Here is a 7,382-nt window from a genome sequence, read left to right as displayed (position 1 = left end):
TCACTGGATGAATGTTGATTTCTTCATTGATTCATTCAACACTTGAGAAATATTTCTTTTTTTTTTTGAATATAATACTATTGACCACTGTTTACCAGTATTTACAATAAAGTAAACAATATACAGCTGAATACCATTCTGATTACTACAGTTGTTATTTTTCCTGGCTTTTGCTGCACCAGTAATTCAAACACTTAGATTAAGCCTACAAGTAAGGAATGAGCTAGGATAAAGAAAAAACATGCAGGTCAAAAAGAGTTTAGATCATAAAAGTTTGTTCATCCATTTATTCCAGCAGGTCCTAAACTGCCAAGTCTCTAACCTTCGTTCCATGAATGAAGTCTTACACAATACAGTCTTCCATGAATAGTGACCCTTTAGTCAATACAGCAAAAGGATTTCAACTTCTTGTAAAGGAGGAAGTCTTGCTCGCCTAATTAAAACACACCAGGATTTGCTTAGTGTTCTCATTTGGGAGGGATGGTTGTTGGTAGTGACAAAATTTTCCTTTAAGGGGTTTTGCAAATAAACTTGCGTTTATGCGGACTGTAGATATGAAGTCTGATATAGCTGCTTTTCCATCGCCTAATTTTAATTGCTTACATTTTATTTGAATTGCCCAATTAGTTACAAATTATCTATGTATTTTCAAAGGTTAAAGCTTCAGGAAAAATTTCAGTTGCACTTGAAGTGTTTCTAAGGTTGCTGAAAACGATGGCATCCCAGAAACAGGGGCTCATCCATGGTCATGAAATGCTTTTTATTGCAGTAAATGTTAAAAAAAGAAAGAAAACCATTTCTATGTATACACACCCCTAACCCCCTAAATAAGAAAAAAACCCAGAATGATCCTTAGCAAATATGAGTTAAACACAAATTCTGACTGAGTAATGACAGTGGAGATTTCCCCCAACACTTAGAAAAGCTGTTATTTAACGCAGAGGAAAAAATATACCATGGCATCAAATGTTCTTTTCTGATAAAGGAAGCAACTAGAGAAGCTTCTGTTCAAAGTAACCAGTGCCATAGATGCAAAACGACCCCCCCCACGAGTCCCCCAATACTACTTCAAAACAAACATATCAAACTTGATTTTCATTAGAATGTTATTTCTTCACGCTAATAAATCAAAAAAACCAAGACCGAGATTTTATATATCTATATATATCTATATCTATATCTATATCTATATATATATATAAATATATATAAAAAGCAATGCAAATAATTATCGGGCTTCGTCTTCTGGACAAGAATGCCAAGTTAGCCTCTCTTCATAAAAAACAATTACAATTTGAGAACACTTCATATTTGCCCCTTTTGCCAGCACCAAATCTGCCTCATCTGAATCTTTCTATTTCATGAGAAACATTAATTCTCCGCTGCTATCTGTGGCACCAATTATTTGTTCAGGATCCAGGCCTCTGGCAAAGCCTTTTGGTTTATCAGCAGCCTCTTTTCTTCTTTGATTTGCTGTCTTCACACTCACTGTCAGATAAAGACTTCCTTTTTGTACCATCTTTTTCTTTACCAGCTTTTTGAGAATTAACAAACGCTTCAATTAGCTCTGGACAATCTAAATTTTCTTCAGGTTCCAATTATTATCAGCATCTGTGAATCCCTTCCACTTCAGGAAATACTCCACCTTCCCATTCACCACGCGTCGGTCCAGTACTTTTTCCACCACAAATTCTTCAGGCTCTGCCTCTTCAACTTTTTTACTTTTCCCATTCCGTTTCTTTCCCATTTTTTGCAATGTAGTTTTATTGGAGGCCATTTTTTATTACAGACTTGAAGAGCTATTCACCGCCTCGGAGGTGCTCCGGGTCTCACGTCTGCAGCATCTCCGGCCCTGTGTGCCTTCAGCTCAAGCCATATCCCGAGAAATATTTCTTGAATGCCAAGTATGAGCCTGCCACAATTATTAGGCACAGAAGATACATTGGTAACTAATGTTCCTTGTGATAAATTCATTGAGGCGGGAGAACACATAATAAATGATATAGATGTTGATTTTTTTTAAAGGTGACAAGTGGTGTGGGAAAAATAGAAATAGCCAAGTAAAGGGGGTTGGCAGTGCCAGTGGTGTAGCTGCAATGTTAAATAAAGCAGTGCCTTAGTTTCCTAGGCCTGTTGTAACAACCACCACAGTGTGGGTTTAAAAAACAAACATATTGTCTCACAGTTCTGGAGGCTGTATGCCCATAATCAGGGTGTTGGTAGCCTTGGTTCCTTCTGAGGGCTGTGAGTGAAAGATGTGTGATAGGCCTGTCTCCTTCACTCGTAGACCTGTCTTCTACCTGTGTCTTCATACCATCTTTACTCTCTGTGTGTCTGTGTCCACATTTCCCCTTTTTTAAAAAATAAGGACAATAGAGGTATTGGATTCATGATCTAATGACTTCACTTTAACTTGATGACCTCTGTAAAGACCCTTTCTCAAAAAAAGGCCGCATTCTGGTCCAGAGGGATATAACTTCAAAGCATGAGTTTGGGGAGGACACAATTCAATGCATAACAGGCAGTCAGGGTAAAATTCAGTTATTTATAAGGTGATACACCCTAAATCGAATCTTTTTCCATAGGGATGTGTGATAAGGGAACTTTGCCACTAAAAATATCTAAAATGTAATTGCTAGTGGACATAAAAGCAGTTGGTCTTTCAAACTGTTTGAAGCCCAGAATCTGTGGAATCTCTATTCCCTTGCCATCCATCTCTCTCATTCTTGGAGTAATTTACCAACTGTAACCAATAGCTGTTTTTATGCACCATTACTTTGTTTTTACCTGATTCCTGTGCAGCTGCTGAGACACTAGCAACATAGTTTGGAACTCAGCTAAGGACAAAGTTAACTAAATCAATTTTTTTCACTTCCTGCCGTGTAACAAGAAAGCCAATGCCATGGGTTTCATCAGTGTGTGTTTAATGAAGGGATGAATGTTAAGAAGATTCTTTGACCCCCCCCCCCATGTGCCTATAGCTGTGGACACTGTGATGCTGGGTTTTTTTAATTCCTCGGGGCTTTTCCATCCTCTTAGTAAACCGTCAAGATGCTCAGCCAGATGTGGAGGCAGCAAGGAGTCTCAGAAAACAGTGCAGCCTCTGGATTATGGAGCCAAAGTGATGCGGGTGTGACCCTGGTCCCCCCTCTATTTCTTATTGTGCAACCTGGGATGGGTCACTTTGAGCTTATGAAGTGGAAGTTAATACATATGAACAGATTTACCGTGAAATTTAAACGAGATGGTGCGTGTAATTCACATGCCACATGACGTTTGAAACATAACCACTTTCTTCCCTTCAAATTCTAATTTCAACTTAGTAGCCATTGCATTTTAAGTTATTACATCATCAACACAATGACAGAGGGAGACAGGACAGTGTTCCAGGGAGCTCTGAGTGATTTTTGTCTCTGGAAAGAATAACGATGGTAGGGCATATTTACTTTTTCAATTTGAATAGCTAGTTTTATAAGACTATGACACGTGCCAGTCATTATAGTATTGACACCAGCCACACACTAACTAGTTGTTTTTTAATTGAAGCTCCACCATTACTAGTTATGTGAATTTGGGGAAATTATTTAAAAATTCCAAACTCTAGTTCCCTTAACCAGAGGGGGGAGAATGCTGTGTTCCTCGTAGGGTTATACATGGAAATAACCTAACGCAGTAAAGGGCTCAGCAGATGGGGTACCTCATAGTCAGCTGTCTGTAGTTTTTAAAATCAGCAATGATGAGTACAACTTGTTGTTAGCATTCACTTGGAGCTGAAGATTTGTTTCCCCCAAATCCCTGGTTTTCTGAGTATTTCTTAAAATCAGCTTTACTGAGGTACAATTTATAGAGAGCAAACTGGGTCCATTTAAAGTGTTTAGCAAATGAATACTCATGGAACCGCAACCATCAACAGACAGATCATTCCCAATGGTTCCACTGTGGTCCTGTTTGCAGTCCGTTGCTCTCCCATCCCCAGCCGCAGACAACCACGGACTTATCTGCTGTCACGATACATCGTGTTTTAGAATGGCATATACGGGAGTCACAGAGTGTGTACTCTTTTGTGTCTGACTTCTTTGACTTAGAATGCTTTTGAGATTTGACCATGCAGTCGAGTTATCTTAGTTGGTTACATGTTATTGCTAAGTAGAATTCCATTGTATGGCGATACCCCAATTTGTTTATCCAGTCACATATTGTGAATTATTATACATGACATCTGTTCTTTACATGGACATAGGTTTTCAATTCAAGAAATGGACTTGATGAATCATATGATAACTGTAGGTTTAGCATTTTTAAAAACATGCCAAACTGTTTTCCATAGAGGCTGCACTACTTCATAATCCTGTCAGCCATGGATGAGGTTTCTATTCGCTCCCGTACTCATCAATTATTACATTTTTTTATCTTGGTTGTGCTACTGGCTGTGAAGTACTATCTCCTTGGGGTTTTCATTTGCATTTCCCTAATGACTAATGAATGCTGAGCCTCTTTACATGGCTTTCATGGACAATCAAGCCTATATATTCTTTTAAGTGAAGCGTGTGATAACATATTTTGGGTGTTTTTTTCTTTTTGTTGGTTTGTCTTACTACCTAACTTATGAGTTATAAGGGCGACATTTTATACTTCTCACTGTACAGACCATCCTCGTTTCATTACATTTATCTAAGTGTCTCACATTTTTGTATCACCTAGAAATCCAGCTCATGGTGGAAATAAGGTTCGGTGGATTGGGAAAAGGCCTGAACTGAAGCCCAGAATGACTGCTGCTTTTACTGTAACCAAAGCAACTAGGAAACCAGGGGCTCACAAGCAGGTGGATCAGCCCAGGAATGTTAACAGTGTAAGGGGAGGTATTTCCAAAATTCCACTATTTCCAAAAGCCACACATGACTTGTGCTAAGTAAGGCCAACTCTGAGACATGCTGACCTCTCAAAGTTGGGTCTCACTGCTACTCCTGTAAACCCAACACAGCAGCCCAGGGGGCGCCAGCAGGAGGCTGCCTTGGGTCTGGGTCAGATTTTGCTTCCAGAAAAGCATCTTGGGTGCCACTGGGCCCAAAGGCACTGGTGGTATGTCTGCACAAGCAGCGGCTGAATGAACTCTACCAAGGTTTGGCACGCACACAACCCACCACCAAACACTGATGACCACAGAACAGCAGCAGGGTTGTGCTAAATGGGTCTTGAGTCCTTAGTCTCTGTGAATTGAATCCCATACTCAGGAAGACAAGTACAAGACTCCAGGCCTTCTGAGAACCAGACTAGCCAGTAGTCTCATTGGAATTCGTGGGAACTCATATATGTTATATATGAGAGAGAACAAGCTCCTGGGATGACCTGATTGTTTCCCATGAGACATACTACTGGGGCGGGGGCGGGGGCGGGGCGGGGCTTTGTTGGGCCCAAAGTCCAACCTTTCCTCTGATCACCAGCGTACTCTCTTGTCATTCAAGGGGGGGGGGGGGAATCTTTTATGTTACTTAGCCCGAGTGGCTCCTTTTCAAATTCCCACTTCCTCATGTGAGACTGCAGGAGGTCTGAGAGAGGGAACTCCAGCATTAGGCCTCTGGAATAGGTGTCATTCATTGTTCTGATGATGACACTTAGAACTCATGAGTGAACATATTAAAAATAATGGTGAAACTTCTTTAAATAAAGTTGTACTTGAGACTTATTGCTATTAGACAAAACTAATATTTGGCGAATACGGCTCCTACGGATAGCACATAGTGGAAATGGGCTACGACATAGTATGTGTCGTGAAGTACGATGTCTAGTGATGAGTTAGCGAGGACAGTTCCGGTTAGGCCTCCTACAGTGCACAGGAAAATGAAGCCGAGGGCTTCTAGTACAGCAGGTAATCATTTAATGTTTCCTCCGTGTAGAGTTGCTAATCAACTAACGACGTTTACTCCAGTGGGAATAGTGATAATCATGGTAGCTGAGGTAAAGTAGGCTCATGTGTCAACATCTAGTCCGACTGTGAACATGTGGTGGGCTCATACGATGAAGCCAAGGAAGCCGATTGACATTATAGCTCAGACCATGCCCATATATCCAAAGGGTTCTTTTTTACCTGAGTAGTAGGTGACAATATGAGAGATGATTCTGAATCCGGGTAAGATGAGAATATATACTTCGGGGTGGCCGAAGAATCAGAACAGGTGTTGGTACAGGATGGGGTCTCCTCCCCCTGCAGGGTCAAAGAAGGTAGTGTGCTCATATTTTTCCTACTATTGAGCAGATAATTCACTGCATAGTGGAATTGGAATAGAAAGACACTGACAAAATTGTCTGCATACATTGTTCTCATTGCTCGACTGTTTAACTTAATCTTTGAGCCTAATCTCCTTCCTGGCATCCTCTCAGAAACATGGTTAGAGCAGGAAAAAAATGCTTACAGACCCAGTTATACAGAAACTCTACAGCTAGGAGTTTATCCCGAGGAACTAATATTAAATGTGTGGACAGTATGAGAATATTCATTGCAGAAAAATAATTAAAGTCAACCTAGATTTAACAGGAGGAAGGCTAGATACCTACGACATATACATGAGATGGCATATATGCAACCATTTACAATCATATTTACACAGAACATTTACGCAGTGGGAAATAATCTTGATATATGTGGAATTTCTTAAAAACCACAAACGTAGTAACGGTCTTGGATAAATTTCAAGGAACACAACACCTACCAACACTAAATCACAAACAAATAGAAAATCTGAATAGAACTGTAACAAATAAGGAGATTGAATCCATAATCAAAAATCAAATAGATTAGTGTATACTGTACTCTAGAAAGGGCTTTGGGAAATGGGGAGAGGTCTACAAAGATAAATTTATTGCAGAACACTTAGCAGAACTGTGTGTATAAGTTTACCCAAATTACTTAACGTTTGAGTGAATAAACCAGTCTTTACAACATATGATTGGTAGAAAAGGGAATGGTAAAGATGCTGAGGAGTCATCCTCCCAATGTCACAGGGGCTCCTGGGCCAGTTCATGCTCTTCTAACTAAGTTTGCTGCACTTCAGTGTGTGAGCAATTTGTGGAAATATGAATTTATTTATTATGGCATTTTGTTTTCTGTTATGTTGAATTATAGGGTGTCTCTGACTTATCAACACCTACTTTAGAAATCATCAGCTCATTCTATTCTAACAATAAGTGGAGAGAACAGGGAAAGCATAACCTCTCCACTGTAGAGAAATGTCTGCACAGACACATTACTTGAAATCACACTATTTCACAATATTTACAATAGTTTACAGCATCAAGCAGAAAGGCTTTGGGCTGGAACTGGTGCATTAGCTCTTCTTGGGTCTCCAGTCTGCCAACTCACCCTGAAGATTTTGGACTTCTCAGCC

The 7,382-nt window shown here is 40.0% G+C and overlaps 1 pseudogene across 1 annotated transcript; it reads right to left on the bottom strand.

Moving 5' to 3' along the window:
- Positions 1 to 1,354: 1,354 nt before the first annotated feature.
- Positions 1,355 to 1,747, bottom strand: LOC308507365 (chromobox protein homolog 3-like; annotated as a pseudogene). Its single transcript has one exon. The product of its transcript is annotated as a chromobox protein homolog 3-like (transcript).
- Between the last annotated feature and the right edge of the window lie 5,635 nt (positions 1,748 to 7,382).

The sequence above is a fragment of the Rhinolophus hipposideros genome (assembly GCF_964194185.1).
Source record: "Rhinolophus hipposideros genome assembly, chromosome: 14".
Taxonomy (NCBI): domain Eukaryota; kingdom Metazoa; phylum Chordata; class Mammalia; order Chiroptera; family Rhinolophidae; genus Rhinolophus; species Rhinolophus hipposideros.
Note: the sequence above shows the minus strand (reverse complement) of the source record. Positions and strands in the feature narration are given on the sequence as shown.